This window comes from Sus scrofa, chromosome 6 (genome assembly GCF_054392235.1).
Source record: "Sus scrofa isolate SSC_HxYL_T2T_F1_AM1 chromosome 6, Sscrofa_HxYL_maternal_Yorkshire_Landrace_v2.0, whole genome shotgun sequence".
Classification (NCBI taxonomy): Eukaryota; Metazoa; Chordata; class Mammalia; order Artiodactyla; family Suidae; genus Sus; species Sus scrofa.
This window is the reverse complement of record NC_139388.1, coordinates 159,488,589-159,509,022: the sequence shown is the minus strand read 5'-3', so window position 1 is coordinate 159,509,022 and position 20,434 is coordinate 159,488,589. Positions and strand designations below refer to the sequence as shown.

Here is a 20,434-nt window from a genome sequence, read left to right as displayed (position 1 = left end):
CTTCCATTATTACAGAGGAAAGAAATGCTACAATCAGTGGGCCAACTGACAAGAGGAATATGGATGGCATATGAGAGAAAAATACTGTATCGATGCTAAATTTATTTGATAACTTTCCAATGGCCATGTAACAGAATACACCTATTCGTAAGGAATACACACCAAACATTTACAAATGAAGGGCTAAGAATACAGGTGGCATCCAAGTAATTCAGGAAAACAAAACCTATACATGTATATATGAACATGTATGTATATGTGTGTGCGTATCTATGGAGAGACTACACAAATGATAAAGGAAATAGGATAAGATATTAGCAATGGGTGATCTAAGGAAAAGGCATAGAGTATTTTCTATATATTCCTATACTTTTTCCTATAACTGTGAAACTACTTCCATATTAAAAAAAAAAGTTTAGACCCTAACACACGCAGGTATGCAACAAAGCTAACGCTGGCCTCATTTTTCTTTTAAAAAGTTCAGACCCATTCCAGCTCCCTGGATGGCATGTTTTCTAATTCCCAAGGCTAGGTGAGTTTGAAATTAGTTTATGGCTGTCAGTTCTTGTTATAGATGCCAACTTCATTCCCTATCTGCCCGGAATGCTTGATTTGACACAAGTCTCTGAACCGAGGTTGTTTCGAGCAGGTCTCTTTCTTCCTGGGCTCTGGACTTCCCTTGCAGACTATGTCTCCATGCCAGGAAATGGCCACTAAGACTTTTCATCCACTTGCCCCACAGATCACAGCAAGGTCCTTTAATCACGTAGCCACAAAGGCGACCTCTGTGGAACCATCCCCTTCTCCATTCCTGGGAGTATGACTTTAAACTCTCGCCCCTGTTTCTCTTTTAAAAAACCTGTTGGAGTTCCTGTTGTGGCTCAGTGGGTTAAGAACCAGACAGAGTGACCGTGAAGATGCAGGTTCAATTCCTGGCCTCCGGGTTAAGGATCTGGTGCTGCCACAAGCTGAGGCATAGGTCACAGATGCAGCTCAGACCTGGCATTGCTGTGGCGGTAGCCAGTAGCTGCAGGTCTGATTCAACCCCTAGCCAGGGAACATCCATATGCCACAGGTACAGCCATAAAAAGAAAAAAAGTTTTTAAATATGTCAAAGACTAACTGATCTGATCTGGCCCATTTGGAAAATGTCTCAAATTCACTCATTCTGTACATCCTTTCTTATTAGGGAGAAGAAAATAGGAAAGAGCAAAGTCTTGTTGGAGCAGAGTGGCAACATTTATTGAATTCTGCTGAGGGTGTCAGAATACAAATGCTCTAAAAACGTTATCAGAATGATATCTGAAGACACCACATCCCTCTCTACTGGCGAAATACCACCATCCTCACAGCAAATGTACGGCCATCATTTGCTTTGTCCAAACCTTTCCAGGAAAATACTACATCAACAGAACATGCGCTTGGCCTTAAAACTCTGGAGACCACAACGCTGATAGATTAACAGCCCCACCATAGACCCAATCAAGGCTGTTTTGCCACAATTATGTGTGTCAAGAAAGGAAAGAAAAATCACAGAAGTAGGAGACCTCTGTTGGCTTGAGACCTCATGTTCAGTGAGCTTCTTGTTGGTTATGCTTACCTGACATTACGAAAAAAAAAAAAATGCAAAGACTTCAGGCAGCTTATGAGAAGTTTTATAGAAAAATTGTTCTCTAGAAAAGGATAAAACTAATGACTGAGGAAAACTGGAGTGAAGGGGAACAAAGGACCGGTAATGAAGGTCGGGGCAGAAGCAAGGATATGGTACCAAAATCATCTGCACAGCTGAAAAAGACAGACTATAAATCCATGAGATTTCGAGAGTCCAGAGCAAAGAAGGGAATGTGATCAGTTACAGACTCCACCAAGTCCATGCACAAATAACCTTACACCAAAAAGAATGAAAAGGGCCTATAGGCTTCCATACAGTCAATGCTGTGTGGTCCCATGGACACGAACACCTGCGCTGTCGCTATTAAAAATTGCCTTTGGAGTGGATTGGCAATGAGATCCTGCTGTGTAGCACTGGGAACTATGTCTAGTCACTTACGATGGAACATGATAATGTGAGAAAAAAGAATGCATACATGTATGTGTAACTGGGTCACCATGCTGAACAGTAGGAAAAAAAAAGGTTAAAAAATATTTCCATTCATAAAAAAAAAAAGTCCAACAGGGAACTTTCAATGTCCCTTAACTTATGCTGAAAGTACAAAACTAAAGCATAAGAGTAGTAATACTTTCAAATAGGGTCAAAACAATGTGTTTCAAGTTATTTCAAATTCTCTCTGAACAAAGCAAGCTTTCTTAAAAAAAAAAAAAAACTAAGTTGAAAAACAAACAAATGGGATCTTGCTATAGAGCGATCTGGTGCTCTGGCTTTTCTGGAGCAAATGGAGTATTAAAAAATAAACTAGATGGTGTATCAGTTTACTCATCTGTAAAATGGGATACTGCTGGTTCTAATTCATGGGATTAAACACATAGGAATAAATCAAAGTGATTCGAAAGCACTCTGGGGAAAATAAAACGCTCTGTTCCAGAAGGCAGGCACTGCTATTACTCAGGCATCAGGCAGCCTTCAGCAAGGTGATGATAGGAGGAAAAAAATGTGTTTCTTTAATCAAACGCAAAGCTCACAAAAGTCAGAACCAGATTTCAGCAATATTAAAGGAATTTATGTGACAGCAACATGGCATACTTGGAAACATTTCATTTAACTAATGGATCACACAGTTTCACTGAGTATTTATTATACCACGAAAATTCATTACATAAACTATAGAGTATCAGAACAAAATAAGTATATAAGCTTAAAATAATTCCATTAGTGTTTTCAATACTTGGGGCCCCACTTTTACCCAACTTTCTAAAATCTCACCTCTGATTTAAAATACGTAATATATATAGGAGTTCCCTTCGTGGCTCAGTGGTTAATGAACCCAACTAGTATCCATGAGGACACAGGTTCAATCCCTGGCCTTGCTCAGTGGGTTAAGGATCTGGTGTTTACGTGAGCTATAGTATAGGTAGCAGACACGGCTTGGATCCCGTGTTGCCAGGGCTGTGGTGTAGGCTGGCAGCTGTAGCTCCGATTCGACCCCTAGCCTGGGAACCTCCATATGCCATAGGTGCAGCCCTAAAAAGCAAAAAAAAAAAAAATTATATATATATATATATATAATTACATATGTATATATCAGTAGGTGCCAGAACACAAAACAGTAAGCTGAGGGTCTGGGGTGGAATCCTGCCTGACTCTCCCACTGACTACCTATGTAAATTTAGGCACTCAAGCTACTGACCCACTCTGAGCCTCAATTTCTTCACCTATAAAAGGGGCATCCTATAGGCCCCACCAGTCTTTAAACCAGGGAGCAGGAAGCCCAGGGAATACGCTAGAAAATCCACTGGAGTGAAGAAATCAACCTCTGCAATATCTACTTATAACTATTTTATTTGAAAGGGGAAATAATTCATTAACATGCACATGCACGGTAGCCCATGTATATAAACGTCTTTCTGAAAATTCATACACCGCTGCCAGGTGCAGACTTCAAAAATTATTCATTGATGGGTGGGAACTACTAGCAGGTGACAGGGGACCACAACGATTTAACAGGTGAGCAGCTGACACCATTTAGGTTCTTTCAAGGTGATGCTACCCCAGGAATCTCGCCGGGACTGGAGACCAGTGATTCTGGGGACAAGGAGGCCAAATGGGACACTACTGCATTGACTGAGCTGAGTTTAAAAGCTTATGGTATTCAATCTTCTTTTCAAAGATGTCCTGCATAGGAGTTCCTGTTGTGGCTCAGTGGGTTAAGAACCAACTCCATGAGGATGTGGGTTCGTTGCCTGGCCTTGCTCAGTAGGTTAAGGATCCAGTGTTGCTGGCTGCAGATGAAGCTCGGGTTCCATGTTGCTGTGGCTGTGGTATAGGTCTCAGCAGCTGCTTCAATTCAACCCCTTGCTCAGCAACTTCCATGTACCACAGGTTCGGCCGTTTAAAAATAAATAAATAACTGTTCTAGATAAATGCATTTTCAGGGTTAAAAAAAAAAGGTTAAAAAAACAAGTAACACACCTGAAACTAATACATCATTGTAAGCCAACCAGCCTCCAACAAAATTAAATTTTAAAAAAGGCAAACAAATATCCCCAACTCATTCGTAGCCATTAAGTTCCAGGTTCTATAAATCAATTCATATACATTTCTGTCTACTCTGTACAAAGCAGACCCTGGGCGACATCCTGGAAGTACAGAGAGAAGAATCAAGTCTTGACGGCTGCTACAGCCTCCCAAGGATGGGGACTGGGCTCAGGTGGCTCTTTTACCTGTTCCCCAGCACTAGTTCTAAAACAGCACCTCCCTCATCGTCTGGCTTTGAGCAGATGCCCGTCCCCATCGTAACCCCACCGACCACACGAGGAGGAGGAGGAAGCACACTGTCTATTTGCTCCTGGAGACTGAACGCCCCCTCCTAGCAGCCCCTTCCCTCCGTGATGTGTTTGAGTAACAGGGAACTACTGCTATTCCCCGAGGTCTCGCAGGAAGCAAAGACAAGTGTTTAATGAGGCCCTCCCAGTGAAGGGGATTTTAAATAAACAAGCGCTGCATTTGGCAGCTTCACCTGCTCATTTACCTAAAATGCATGCTGCCTTTATTTACTCTCCATTTCTGCAAAGTGCATTTCATTATCTTCCAAGGTGACAGGAGAAAAGAGAAGCCCACAGGCCAACATCTGTAAATGGCGAGTTGGGCAAGTCAGCAACAGATGTCCCCAAGCTGCGTGGTTCCCAGGGTGGCCCTGGGCAGGGACGCATCCAGAGACGGTGGTCCACATCTCACTGTCTGTCCTGATCACAGGGCCACCTGCAACAGCGCTTCCCGTCGGCCCCACTCAAGGAAGGTCTCCACTGACAGATGCCACCCTCTCCCTGCCCAGAGCCAGGAAATAGCATCACCCCGTGGCTGACGTTCCATTTTAATTCTCTCTCTTCTTGAACATCAACATTTTTCCACCTCCCTTTTAAGGAAAAAAAAGGGGGGGGCATCATCTTCCTTTGCTTCGCTAATGATGTGCTAGTCCAATCTCAATTACTGTAAAATGGGATACAAGGAGGGCTCAGATTTTCCCCACAGAAGGATCTGCACTTGATGGGAAGCAACCCAATTTCCACAATTACCTTTCTCACAAAAGGCACACACAACAGTGATAACTGTGGTGCTGTGTTTTGCTCAAGCTGTAAATGGGGACGGATGCTGACAACGGGAGCTCTTTTTTTTGCTTCCCCATTGTCTCCTGATTTGGGAATGTATTTATTTGAACGTTCTCACGGGAACCTAAAAACTCAATCACATTTGGCACATACGGGGCAAATCACTGACATGGAGAGCTGTCTCCTCTCCGGGAAATGCCCTCCTCACTGAGACACCCAGCAAACTCCTGCCAAGCTCAGTTCTGGCTCCCCTCTGTGGTGAAGGCTTCCCCTGGCCACACGCTTGCCCTTCCCCTGGCATGTCAGCCTTCAGGGATGAGTAAGGCAACGTGGTGCAGGGGCTCCCAAGCTTTGCCACACACTTGAATCACCTAAAGAGCTAGGAAAACTAGAGATTCATCTCCTACCCTGGGATTCTCATTTAACTGATCTGAGGTGCAACGGGGATCTGTAAAAGCCCCCAGGGGATCCGCATACGCAGCAGCACAGTTGGGAAACAGGCATGACAGTAAAGAGAAGTCACGTGTACCTTCAGGACCAGTGCGACCCACTCCCTAGTCCCATCCAACTGGTCCTGTCATTGACCTCCCCGGGCGTGAATTCATTCACTTCAAAATATGATGGCTCTGAGAATATACATCAGATATGGTGAGTTTATTACATGACATAATCTACATAAAGTGCTTATCACATAGTGGTACCTGCTGCGAGAGGCAGGAAAATACCCCCCCCTTCCAAAGATGTCCACGCCCTATTGATCGAAATATGATTTAGATAATGAGAATTGGACCTTTTGAACTGGTGAGCTCATAGAAATCTTGCATGTATTTTGCATTTGGGCTGGATCTCAATCTTTGGGGGCCAGATGGTGGACTGTAACGTACAGAATAATGCCTTCCCCCCTCCTGCCCAAGAGACATCCAGTCCCTCCTCTGGGGTCCCAGGTGACTGCACCAGGAGTCAATTCCTAACCCTAAGACCATTCACTAGCTGACCACAGCCACAGTTTGGCCCGGCAGGAAGGGAGGATCCAGATGGGATATATAAGAAGACAGACACATGCTCTCTAAAACTGAACTCATCAGTGCAGATTCTCTCCGGGAGTAGCATCATCCGGAGGAAAAAGATGCACAGGCAGAAGATCTGAGGCAGCAAGGGGTTAACTGAGCAGAAGTTATGAGCCAGCAGAAATGAAGACTAGCAGAAGCCACCTGGGAGAGCAAGATATATACAACCAGGGGTAAGGGAGAAACCAGGAGAAGCAGAAACAGAGGGACGCGACTGGCGGGGAGCAAACAAAGTCCTGAGCAGCAGGAACAGCGAGATGACCTGTATCCTATCCAGGATCCCTCCCGTGAGGAAGCCAGATCCCAGTCCCAGTCCCAGTCTCTGGCACGCTAGGCTGTAGGGCCACAGAAATACCTCCTGCAGAAAGAGAAATCCCTCCTGTAGAAACTCCTGCTGAGCAAGCCTGTAGGATGCCACACCTCTCCTTCTGGGGTAGGGCTGGGGCTGTGACCAACAGCCTGCGGCTCACACTCTGGGCACTCACCTGTGCCTCTCACCTGACCCCTTCAAGGATGTCACTGTTGACTTTGGACCAAAATGGAAAAACACAAGCAGCGCCGTCTCACAGACTGGACTTGGGTTTTCAAATCACGGCTTCACCCTGTCCCAGGGATCTGACCTTTGGAAACGCCCTTAAACTCTTGGTGCTTCAATTGCTACCTCTGCGAAGCTGCGAACTGGCACCTTACCCCTAATGGCCGCTGAGTGGAATAACTATGAGGATATATACAAACTGTCTGGTACTACTGGAGAGATTCATTACATATCATTTGCCTTCCCTTCTCTCCATTTCATCTGCATATAATTCTCTGGAAGGAAAAAGGAGCAATTTCCAATATTTATTTCCTCTATGATGTACCTATCCATTTTTCAATACATACCTACCAAAATGAATGAGGAAACAATTACCCAGAACCATCTCTGCTGTGACGTGAAACTTGACATGTTAACCTGACCTTCAAGCTCCAGTCCAGTCCGTCTCCTCAAACTCATAGCTCCATCCATCCTCCTTCCAGAAATACAGGCTACCATCCACCTAAGTTGGTCGGAGACCCCCCAGTTGGTGATCCAATGACACACCTCCTCACCTAATCAAGCTCAGCCTCCCTTGTAGGTCCCATCTAGACACAGAGGACTAACTCAAAAGAGGGTTATTTCAGAAGAGCTAATACAGGGATTGTTTACAGCAGGGGTGGGCTATGGTGAAGGGAAATCTTGAAGGACAGGCTGGAATAGCAGCCCTGTTACCTCTCCCAGGCCTGACGGGGTGAGCAGGGAAGGGCGACCAGAACTGGGAGGAACCCCGGTAGAGAATGTTGCCTTAAAAGGAGCAGACCTTCGGTCTAGGATACAGCAAGCCCGAGGTGACCCAGTCAGGGGAGAGCCTAAAGGCCCATCAAAACACCCAGACTTCAGTCTCCTTCTTATCCACCCTTCGGCCCCTGATAGAAGCCAAGACTGGCTCATTCCAAGAAGAGGACAGGGGGCCAGGAAGCCCTGGCTGTGGTCCACACAGGAGAGCCTTCCTTCTGGAAGGAGGCAAGGGAGATGGAGAAGAGCAGAGTGCACCTGGAAAGGCAAGCAGAAGCCAGCCAGCTCAAGGCCCAAGGAAAGTCCTCTCCCCAGGAAAATATTCTGTCACAGCCCATAACCATTAACATTCCTAAGGAACTTCAAGACGATACATCACAAGGAGTTCTGAGAGCATAACACAGAATGGAGAAATGAAGAAACAAAAATATTACACATTGCTTGCCTTCCCTTCCCTCCACTTCATTTGCATATAATATTTTGGGAAGAAAGTGGAGACATTTCCTATATTTATTTCCTATACCATATATCTATTCATTTTTCAATACATTCCTGTCAAAAGGAATCAGGAAACAATGACCAGAGTTTCGGCTGTGCCTCAGCGGATAAGGAACCTGACTAGCATCCATGAAAATACAGGTTCGATCCCTGGCCTCGCTCAGTGGGTTAAGGATACGGCGTTGCTGTGGCTGTGGTGTAGGCTAGGCAGCTGTAGCTCCAATTCGACCCCTAGCCTGGGAACCTCCATGTGCTGCTGTGTGGCCCTAAAAAGCAAAAAAAAAAAAAAAAAAAAAAAAAAAAGACCAAGAAGGATCTCTGCTATGAATTGAGAGCTGATATTAATCTGACCTTCAGGCTCCAGTACAGCGTATCAAAGACATTTCTCTTACATTCACGAGAAACTATTACGTGCCAAGCGTTCTACATGCCTTGCTCCTCATTAACCTTGACAACCTGGGAAGTGAAGTATTATTATCTCGTGTTTGTAGCAGTGGAACCTGAGGCACCGAACGGATAAAACGTTGAGTCCCACATGGATCCAGGTCTAGAACCCAAGTTCATCTGTCTCCAAATATCACAATGTTCCCAGAAACCCATCCTGCTTTGCACAGACTGTCATTTTGTGATCTACCTACACCTTGTCCCTTGATGAGCATGAAGGCCACCTGAGGGCACGATGGCCTGCTGGTCTTCTTGAATTTCCATTTGCCCTTGTGCTAATGAGATGCAAGAAAGTCCCACAGACAGTTGAATAAATAAAACCACGAAAATCTAATGAAATCCTCACAATCCTATTTTTCTTCAGTTTAAAAATAACCTGTTTTGCCAAACAGTCAGAAACTTCTTTTCTCTCTTTAAACAGAATCTTTTTTTTTTTTTTTTACACACATCTCATATTGGGATTCACAATTCATCACTCCCACAAGAAATACCCCCAGGCTCCTTGTCTATCCAGGCAAGCACTTGGTAAATTTGGAAAACAGTTTAGATGAATTTCTGCCTGCCAAGTTCGAGGATTATGGGTAGACTTCACTTAACGCAAAGTTTTAAAAGAAACATTATGCTCGCTTCCTTAAGTACATCCAATGGTTTTTTAAAGGGACTCTGGTTAAAGTCTTTATTCCTAATAAAAAAAAAAAAACCACGAAATGATTAAAATATGACCATGCAGCTCTGCAGAGTTGACGTTATTTATGTGTGGGGTGTTTTAGTGTTGCCTGGTGAGTGTTTCTAAAAGCCCCCACGTGCCTTTCTGACATTTTGTCATTAACTCCTTTGCCTTCTCTGCGGGGTAGCAGAGGTGAGCTGGGGTGAGCTCCATATGCAGGCTGGAGGCTGAGGCCTGAGGCCCACAGAGCTTGCTTTTCTTCAACCACATTTGGCTCCCATTTTCATGTGATGGGAAGACAACATGCCTTGTCAGAACCAGCAGCAGGGGGAGGAAAGGAAGGCTCTCCAGGGTTTCTGGGTGGTGGTGGGGCCTGGGGTTCCCCGCCCCCAATACCCTCTCGGTGCTCAACTGATATTTTCTTTCTAAAGACTGTCTGGGGCACTTGCCTTTCTCAGCACACTCATTCCATCTTCCAGACAACTTAGGAAGGAAGGTTTGGCTGTCCCTGCTTAACCATCTTTAGCTAAGAAGAGATGGGCCAGAGGTTTCCCAGCTGGGAAGTCTTGAAAGTAGGACTGGAATCCATGACTTCTGGATTCTGAGATCTTCTTCTGTACCTTGACCCCGAGATCCATGATACAGTTTCTTATAGACTATCTAGGATTAAAACTAATACCATGGGGGTGGGGGTGGAGGCAAGGGTGGGATGACAGTGGGAACGCAAAGTCTACCGCTAGGATGTTAGCTGCACACAACCTTCCTCCCTTAGCCCCAGCTGGGCAGATCTCACCTCCTCTATTTGCTGACTCCAGACCACGCCTCCTTCCCTGTCTGATGAATCTCTGAACCTCCCTCTGCGCAGCCACCTGGGTCAAGGCCTGTGGGGTCACTGACCCCAATAAAATGATGTCTTTTCCTTTTCCAAAGAGGACTTCAGCCTTTGGTCATTCAAATTTACAGTCTCGATTAGGAGTGTTCCTTAGGGATAAAAAGAGCCAAGATCAAGATAACAATATTTTCACTAGATGGCTTCCAGGAGCCCAACTGGTCAATGAATTACTCCAGATTTTTAATTAGGTTTATCTCTAAAAAGTGAGTCAGTCTCGATGAGGTGCCCATGAACTGGAAGTTTCCAGAAAGCAACCAGCTGATCCTACCAATAGCCTTCACTCGATGTTTGTGATTCTCTAGGTATTACCAGCTAATACCCATCCACAGAAGAAGGCTAGTGGACCAGAAGAAGCATAAAAAGATCTCTTTCTTTAAGAATTCCAGGGGGAAACACCCACAAAAAAATCACCGAGTCTTAAAATGGGACATTAAACACTCCTTTGAAAAATGTCATGCGTATGTATGTACACAAGGTATAAGGAATGACTGGCCAGTGGGGACCTGCTGTCCAGCACAGGGAACTCTACCCAATATTCTGTGACCATCTATGTGGGGAAAGAATCTGAAAGAGCATGGGTGTGTGGACAAGTAGAGCTGACTCACTCTGCTGGACAAGAGAAAGGATTACAACATTGCAAAACAACTCTACTTCAATACAACTTTAAAAACGAAAAAAAATTTTAAAAATGTCATGAAAGCTATGAATGAATCCCTTCCCCGAACTTAAGTCAAGAACTGAAGATGGGGATTTAAAAAAAAAAAAACAAAACAGCCCCCAGTGAAACACAGCCCCCACATATTTTAACCGCACAATTTAAAAACTGTCAACATGATGTACAATGATTTCTCACCTCTTCACTTTTATCCAACCAGGTTGTTGGCACAATTCCATGAAATCACAGTAAAAGAAGACGTCGCGCCTCGGAAAAACAAGACGCCACCACTAAAAAAGTATGTTCCCATCTGCGAGTCCAAACAAAATCCTCTTAACGCCCTGGGTAAAATACAATCTAGGAATCTTGATGGTCATTTGAAAGAGTAAGAAACTGGGGCTCTGAGGAGGAAAGGGACTTCCTAGAGCCCTGGTACTAGTAGTGGCTGGACCCAGGTTAAGTCTGTGGGCTTCCGGTCTGGAGTTCTCAAGCTGGAAGGGGTCTTGGATATCATTAAGACCAGTGGCCTAGAGTCTTTACTTCTCAGCTGAACGGCTGTGATTGGATTGAATAGTTTTCTCAAAGTCACCCAATGAGTTTAACGAACACGGAGCAGTGAGCCAGGTCGCCCGGTTGCTAGTCCATTTCTGACACCACTAGGATCCACCGTGCACACCATTCATCACATCAGCCAGAAAAAGCCCTTCCAAGTGACGTCTCTCATGACACCATTTCTTTCTTTTTTTCTTTTTTTTTTTTTTTTTTGTCTTTTTTGCTATTTCTTTGGGCCGTTCCCGCGGCATATGGAGGTTCCCAGGCTAGGGGTCCAATCGGAGCTGCAGCCCCCGGCCTACGCCAGAGCCACAGCAATGCAGGATCCAAGCCGCGTCTGCGACCTACACCACAGCTCACCGCAACGCCGGATCGTTAACCCACTGAGCAAGGGCAGGGATCGAACCCGCCACCTCATGGTTCCTAGTCGGATTCATTAACCACTGCGCCACGACGGGAAGTCCAATGACACCATTTCTAACATCGATAACTTCTATAAAATCCCGTTTTCACAACAAGTCATTTTTGGAACATTTCAAAAAGCGGAAAAGAGACCTTTGGAAGAACTAATGGAGAGTCAGACGTTTGCCCACCCCAGAGAAGGTGCCCTCTGTTCAGAACAGAATGCACCAAAACGCAGCTTCACAGAGGGACGTTCTAGAAAGCATTTCCTTAGAACCTGAGGCACAGGAGAGCCAAGCTCCTACCCAGGGGAAATGCCTCGGCATGCTGGAAGCACACGAAACCCAACGACCTGAGCAAATTCGTGTCTAATAAACAGCTCGACTCAGATTTTTAAAAAAATGAAATGAAATGTTACATTACCCCTGTGATCAGAGTGCAAAGCCCAGCTCCTGAAGAGACAGCAGTCCCGGCCCTTGTGAGCCCAGAGCCACCCCCACAAAGAAGGGAGGGCAAAGTTCCCAGCCGGGAATCGCAATGAGGAGTGTCAGGGACTGCTGGAGAAGGGGTTTGGCAGGGTGTGATCACGTGGGGAGAAGCAGCTACGTGTTCTGTCCTAACACCGTCAGGGCAAGGGGCACTCCCACACAGCCCCTGCCTCCAACTCCAAACACGTTTCTTTACTCACTCTACACAGTTTTATGTGCTGACTGCAGGCTGTTGGCCATGCATTGTTCAGTTGTGGGGATGTGGCTTAGGTCCTAGAGAAGGGAGACAGACAACAACAAATGAGTAGGTCAGGGGCAGGCGTAGCCGGGAGATGTTGTGGGTTCCGTTCCAGACCCTCTCGACGAAGTGACAATCACAAGAAAGCCAGTCAGCGCATGTGAACGCCACGTTTACACTAGAATGGGGACTGTTAGGTGTGCAGTGGCCCTAGGTCTAGAAAAACAATGTAATACCTTCATGAAAAAAACCCCTGATGAACCTAATGTATGGCACACATGAACCTATCTACAGAAAAGAAACAAAGTCATGGACATGGAGAAAGACTTGTGGTTGCCAAGAGGGAGGGGAGGGAGTGGGAGGGACTGGGAGTCTGGGGTTGGTAGATGCAAACTACAGCATTTGGAGTGGATAAGCAATGAGATCCGGCCGTACAGCACAGGGAACTACGTCGGATCACGTGTGATGGAACATGGTGGAGGAAGGTGTGAGAAGGAGAATGTGCGTATGTGTGCGACTGGGTCACTTTGGTGAGCAGTAGAAATAGACAGAACATTGTAAATCAAATATAAAAAAAAAAAATTTGGAGTTCCCGTCATGGCTCAGTGGTTAAGGAACCCAGCTAGTATCCATGAGGATGCAGGTTCAATCCCTGGCTTCGCGCAGTGGGTTAAGGATCTGGTGTTGCTGTGAGCTGTGGTGTAGGTCGCAGAGGGTGCTCTGATCCTGCACTGCTGTGTCTGTGGCGTAGGCCAGCAGCTACAGCTCTGATTAGACCCCTAGCCCAGGAACCTCCATATGCAGTGGGTGCAGCCCCAAAAAGACAAAAAAAAAAATTTTTTTTAAATATGTTACTACTGAAAAATGCTAACCATCCTCTGACCCTCCGTGAACCATAATCTTTTTGCTGGTGGAGGGTTTGAAACACTGTGAGAATTACCAAAATGTGGCACAAAGACACAAAGTGAGCAATGCTGTTGGCAAAAATGGCACGCACCATCCGACGTGCTCAACGCAGGGTTGCCACAGACCTTCAATGTGTGAAAGAGGGGTGTCTGTGAAATGCTGCAAAGTGCAGGGCAATTAAACAAGGTACGCCTGGATGTGATACGTCAGGGGTCAGGGGGTGCTGGGAAGAAAAGTAAGGATGGAGAGGGGATGCGACGTGCTAGAAGGGGGGACGTTTCCAATGAGTGGCTAGGGAAGGCCTCCCTGACAAGGCCCTAAGCAAAAATTTTTTTTTTTTTTTCCCATCTTTTTGGCTTTTCTAGGGCCACACCAGCAGCATATATGGAGGTTCCCAGGCTAGGGGTCTAATCAGAGCTGTAGCCAACGGCCTACACCACAGCCACAGCAACATGGGATCCAAGCCACATCTGCGACTTACACCACAGCTCACGGCAACGCCCAAGCCATAACCCACTGAGCAAGGCCAGGGATCGAACCCACAACCTCACGGTTCCTAGTCGGATTCGTTAACCACTGCGCCACAAAGGGAACTCTTCTGAGCAAAAGTTTTAAGAAGGTAAAGGCCATCGATATCAGGCAGTCTTGGGAGAAGAGCTTTTCCGAGAGAGGAAAGAGCAAGCCTCGAATCCCTCCGCAGAATGGAGAGAACCTGCGCATTTTGAGAGCAGTGAGGAGGCCGATGTGGACCGGGGAGAGGGAGAAAGAAGTCAGAGGCAGACAGGATGGGGTCCTTGCCTTGAAGGAACTGACAGTCTAGCAAAAAGCAAGGCTGCTCACAAGGCTGGGTTTTTTCAGGTCTGGTTTCACCAGGCACTAGCCATGCAACCCTGGGAAAGGAAAACCTTTGTGAATTAAGAACAGTCATTGGAGTTCCTGTTATAGCACAGAAGAAATGAATCTCAGGTTGCAGGTTCGATCGCTGGCCTCACTTAGTGGGTTAAGTATCTGGCATGGCCATAAGCTGTGGTGTAGGTTGCAGACGCCGCTCGGATCTGGTGTTGCTATGGCTCTAGCGTAGGCTGGCAGCCGTAGCTCTCAACTCAATCCCTAGCTTGGGAACCTCCATATGCTGCGGGTACAGCCCTAAAAAGACACACAAAAAAAAGAACACTCATAATCTCATTTCACCTATTTCGCTAATCCTAGGGAGATGATTCCGAAACACTAGACTCCTTTTCATGCTTCATCTCTCTTCCTCAGAAGAGCAATCACATGGGTTTAATATTTTCACCTCCATATCACAGATAAGAAACTTAGGTACAGAGAGTTCAGTTCTTGTCCAGGAAAATATAGTAGAGTCAGAACCAGGGTCTGAACACAAGTCTCTGAGATGCCAAAAGCCCCATTGTTAAGTTGCCTGTATCACGGTGCCAGGAAAAGGATGGATGGATGTGACATGCAGCATGGGAAGGGCCACATGGCCTCGTGATGGCTGTGGCTGTCCTGGTTACACAGTGTGTTGTGTGGGAAGGTGTAACAAAGTGTTCTCTCCCATCCCACGTGGGGAGGCCCTCAACCCACGAGTGAAAGACTGAACCTGTCTGGCTTCTCTTGGAACGTCTGCGCTCCAGCAGCCAGATCACGTTTCAAAACCAAGGCAGCTGCTAAGCCCCGCAGGCTTAGAAAGCTAAGCGTTACCAGACAGACAGACATCAAATTCTCTGTAGCTCTCTTTCAATATGAGTTTATTCAACTCTAAGAGCAAGACATCCTGCCTCTAACCCATCTAAAGAAGAGGAAAGAAAATCAGTTACGCTGATCTGTGCAAGTTTATGGCACTGGACCTTCCTCCGCATATATCGAGATTCCAAGGCAAAAGGAGAAACTGACAGGTTCTGGTTGCTTTTCTCCCTGAAATGTCCCCACCTCTTTTCTTTCCAACAGAATCGCTATCCAAGCAAAGGCCACCAATGGACATCTCAAGTCAGTCTTTCCCGAAATGACTGTGTTAGGGTGTTGCCTGTAGGTATACAGCTTTCTCCTCCGTGGCCTGTGAAATGATGGCCACGAAGGCATGAGGTAGACAGTGATAAAAATAATAGCAGCTGTGAGGTCAAGCTAGTCTTAGGCTTCCTTCCTGGTCCTGAACACTGTAAGTCAACTATACATTAAAAACGAAAAATTAAACAGCCGCCACAAAAATCTCAACTCCATCTGACACGGAGAGGAGGAGAGGAAAAGTGCCTTTACTTTGAATGCAAGCTGGCCTCCAGCTTACACAGGATGCTTTCGCCAGGAAATGGAGGCCAAGTTTTTCAAAGGTTCTAATTGGCAGAAAAGTGGCTGGTGGGCAGCAGGGCTGTGTGCAGACAGACCTCCACAGTGTTGCTTCCCACCTGTTTCTCCACTTGCTCATTATCCAAGGGCTTCAGGAGGCCGGGTCCACACTCTATCTCATCCATCAGGGGGCATCTGCAGCACCGAAGTGTGGGCCAGTGCTTTTGCCCAGGAATCCTGGGATGCAGCCCCCAGCAACAAGGTTCTCTGGCCACCCGGTCTGTCTTCCAGAGCAGACAGGGTGCTAAACTAAGGATGCTGAGACCTGGTTTTCAAGCACTTGTGTTTCTGCAGAAAGAATGCTTAGGCTAAAAGTTAGAAAGGCTGGGATGAAGCCAATTGAGAAAGGGGCCTCAGGTATGGGAGGGACAGAATCCAGGTTTGGGACTGTGTCAAAAGTCCTTCTCCCCGCACGGCTTTTGAGCAAGTAGCAATTTCCCTGAGCCCTCGGTGGTCCCCAAACTGTGACTTTCAGAGCCCCGTGTACTTTTTTCTCCATGGCCCCTTTCTTTGACCCTAAAAGTTCATTTCCTGCCTCTGATTTTAAAAGAAATTAAAACATTTAGGGGGGGGCTCCTAAAAACACGGTGGGGTCTGAGGCACTGTGCTTTGCCCTAATGGCTCAATGGGCCATGGTTTTCTAAACTGAAATGTGGAATTGATGGCACCTTCCTCTAACACATAGTGAGCATTAGGGGTTTAATATATAATTCATCCAGCACCATACCCGAGATCCAGCAGACGCTCAATGGCTCTTAATATTACATTATTGTTATTACTGAGAAAATGCAACTTAGCCATTCTTTAGAGACTGTGAGCCTTCTGGAAGGAGAGAGGCATGCGTTTGTTCCCTATGTGATTTACTCATTTATCAAGTCCTCAAAATCTCCCCGGAGCTGTGCAAACAGGGTCATGACTCAGTGGAGGCACATGATGAATAATGACAATGAACCTGGAAGGAAACATTTTCCCTCCAAAGAGAAACTTTACCAAGCCTGAGTTTATTGGCTATTAATTTTTAAAAAACATAAAAATATCAGAGCACTTAAAAAAGCAAAATCCTAGGCTCTGTGGGCTGAAACTAAAGCCAGGGCACAGAATTCAGTAACACACCCTCCTGCCCCGCCCTGGCTACGTGGAGTCTCATATGTGACTTTGCAGCTCTGATTCAACTTCTGTGGGAGGCTGGACAGGCTCTGTGCACTCCCAGCCCCAATTCCCTTTCCTGTGACTCGCACGAACCCCTACCTCCATCAAGGGGTGATGTGAGGATCATAGGATTTAAGGAAGCAACTTACTAGGTTTTGCATGGCACTCTCTATTCCTTAGAATGCTCTTTAAAAATAAGAAACGGCTAGATCAGAAAATAATACAAAACACACATGCCCATAATTTTTTTTTCTTGTATAACAGAATCCCTTTACTGTTCACCAGAAAGCAACACTGTAAATCAACCATACTTCAATAAAAAAATAAAAATAAAAAAGAAATGGACAGAGGGAAGGAAGGAGAGATGGATGAAAGGAAAGGAGGAGGAAAGGAACAAATCCAAAGTGAAATAGTTCTGAAAAGACTTCATTATATAATGGTCCCTGATCCCTTGAAAACTCCTAAGGAATACCCATCCATTTAAAAATGTAGAAAGATCCTTTGCTAAGGAAACATGATTTCTCTTTATGACCAGAAATTCCCTGAGTTGTTTGTTTCAGTGTTTTCCCTGGCAGAACCATAAACCTTCCACGTGATCTGGTGATTGCACAGGACCCTGGACAGCTTTCTGCTCTTTCAACATTAGGGTCTATTCAGTTATTGTTCCTCTCCTGGTTCCTTCTTCTCTTACAGGTCTCCCCTCAGATGCCACTCCGTACTTTTCTTCTTTTTTTTTTTTTCAGGGCTGGACCCATAGCATATGGAAGTTCCCAGGCTAGGCATCAAATCAGAGCTGCAGCTGCCCACCTATGCCCCAGCCATGGAACTGCCTGATCCTCAACCCACCGAGTGCAGCCAGGGATTGAACCTGCATCCTCAAGGATACCAGTCAGGTTTGTAGCACGCTGAGCCACAACGCGAACTACCCAGATGCCATTCTTTAAATGGCCTTTCCCAGGGCACCCAACTTGCAGCAGCCTTCCCGTGTCCCTCCGACCAGTTACCCTCTAACATTTCAACCTCTGGTTATTTTATGTAGTTATTTCATCTAAGATTTATCAGTAATGTGTTTTCTCATTGTCTGTCTAATCACTTGAGGGCTGGCAGTGAGAACAGCATTATCAGAAAACACACCTCGATAAATGCTGGCTGGATTCGTGGATGGGTGGGTGGTGCACAACTATTCTATCATCTGTAGGCAATGCCTTTAGCTTTCTGGGCCTTAGTTTCCCCAACTATGTTGGAGGACTTACTATTTAAAGCTCCTCCTAGTGTTGTTACTGTTTAAATGCAGCATTGATAAAGACACACCATCTATTAGGCATTCCCCAATGTGGGAAGCAACTTTTCCTAGGGTTATTTTGTGTAACTTAACCTTTAATATAACTTCATCAGAGAGGTATTACAATCCCAATTTATTTTATATTTTTTTAGTTTTTAATTGAAGTGGATTTGCAATGGTGTGTTAGTTTCAGGTATTCATCAAGGTGATTTATACAAATATATGAAAATAAATATATATTCTTTTTTAGATTTATTTCCATTACAAGATGCTAGGTATAGTTCCCTGTGATATACAGTAGGTCTCGGTTGGTTATCTATTTTACATAGAGTAATGCATATACGTCAATCCCAAATTCCTAGTTTATCCCCTGTTTCCCCTTTGGTGACCATATATAATGTGGCTTACATATGAAATCTTAAAAATATGATACAAATGAACTTATTTACAAAACAGAATGGACCCATCACAAGAACTGAAATTGAAACTGTGATTTAAAAAACTCTCAACAAACAAAAGTCCAGGACCAGATGGCTTCAGAGGCAAATTCTATCAAACATTTAGAGAAGAGCTAGCACCTATCCTTCTGAAACGATTTCAAAAAATTGCAGAGGAAGGGATACTCCCAAACTCATTCTATGAGGCCACCATCACCCTCATACCCAAACCAGACAAAGATACCACAAAAAAAGAAATAGACTCCCAGAGAAAACAAATTATCCCAAATTAAAGATGAGAAAACTGTAAATGAAACCTGAATCCCCCTACAAGTAAATGGCTGAGTCTATCTCCCGAACCTACCACCCAGTCCTAAGCCCGTGCTGCTTCTACTACATTATGAATCTACAAGCCAGAAGGAAACAGTAGCTGTCTCTACTGCAAAAACAATATGATTGCAAAAGGACCAGGAGAGCAGGAACAGGGGAGGCATTTTGCACATAATTCAATTCAGTGTTGTATTAGTCTATGCCTGGAAAACAAGAAGCATTTCCTGAGTCAGGAGATTTTGAAAAGGCCTAACTTTCCATCTCTACAAATGTCTTCTATTTTTTAATAAAATCTTTTGCATTTTATTTGCAGTGCTTGTTCTAAATAATCTCTCTACTTGACAGTCGGGCACCATCCACCTTCCCCCTCAAGTGAAGAGTTTATTTTCTCTTGGAGAGCAATTACCGGACAAATGCCAGGCCACAGAAGGTGTTTCTCCAGCAGCAGCATCTGTCTCCTTGGCAGGCTCCTCAGGCAATTTCACTGGCAGTGTTAAAATGGCCAGGGTGGTCAGTCAGAGCTCAGCTGCCCACAAGCTCTCAGGTGGTCTACTAGCTTCTGCCCGAATGGCTCAACAAAGAAGCGGACCTGGATCCACTTCCAAAGCTGAAGATAGGCCAAAGCCCATGCTAGCTCAGTCAGAACCATTTGGACCAATCCTGGTTTCTGGTGGGAGCCAAGAAATTCCCATGATCCTCTTTGCTAAACAAACTGGCAATAACAGCAACCTGCGTAAGGGTATAAGACACCCAGGTTTTTTGGTGATAGGCAAATACATGCTGTGTAGACAGCCTCCGAAATGGCCCCAGTGAGCCCGGCCGCCCAATACTTATGCCTTTGGTAATGACCTCCCCTCTGAGTATGAGCTGGACCTAGTGACCCATTTCTAATCATCAGAATATGGCAAAAGTGATGAGACGTCACTTAATAAGTGAGGTTCCAGAAAGACTCTGCTTCCTTCTTGCTGGCCATCCTTTGTCCTCCTGTCTCCTTGTTCTCATAGAAGCCAAATCTGAGAGAAGATTTGGGATCTGCCCTATGGGGAGACCCGCGTAGCAAGGAACTGAAGGGGGACACTGGCCACCGGCCTGGGAGGAACTGAGGCCTGCCAGAGGCCACTAGAGTGACCTTGGAGACAGATCTACCCCAGGCCAGCCTTGAGATGGATGCAGCAGCCCTGGTCATCACCCTGATTGCAGCCTTGTGAGAACACCCAACTAAGGCCACCAAACTTCGGGGGTAATTTGTTAATGTATCAATACAGTAACCTCTTTCAAGTCTGCTGAAATGTGACCTCCATGAGTCTATCCTAATCACAGAAAACTGTAACTCCCTTCTACCCGCATTTCCATATTACCACACAATGCGCCAGCTTTTCCTATTTCCTCAATTCCTTTTCTTTTCTTTTTATGGCTACACCTGTGGCATATGGAAGTTCCCAGGTTCAGGGTCAACTCAGAACTACAGCTGCCAGCCTACACCACAGCCATGGCAATACTGGATCAGAGCCTCATCTTCCACCTACATCTTGGCTTGTGGCAACACCAGATC

General features: G+C 45.5%; 1 protein-coding gene across 50 annotated transcripts in view; it reads right to left on the bottom strand.

The window, feature by feature from the left end:
- The window catches only part of DAB1 (DAB adaptor protein 1), a 1,225,890-nt gene that overhangs the window by 298,872 nt on the left and 906,584 nt on the right, over positions 1 to 20,434 (bottom strand). For 8 of the 50 annotated variants that reach the window (XM_021093134.2, XM_021093144.2, XM_021093153.2 and 5 more), the window contains exon 1: positions 12,136 to 12,258. The exons of the other annotated variants lie outside the window; for them this stretch is intronic. The gene's annotated coding sequence lies outside the window, so the exon portion shown is untranslated. Of the gene's footprint in view, positions 1 to 12,135; positions 12,259 to 20,434 lie in introns of those variants that run through there. 50 annotated transcript variants of the gene reach the window in all.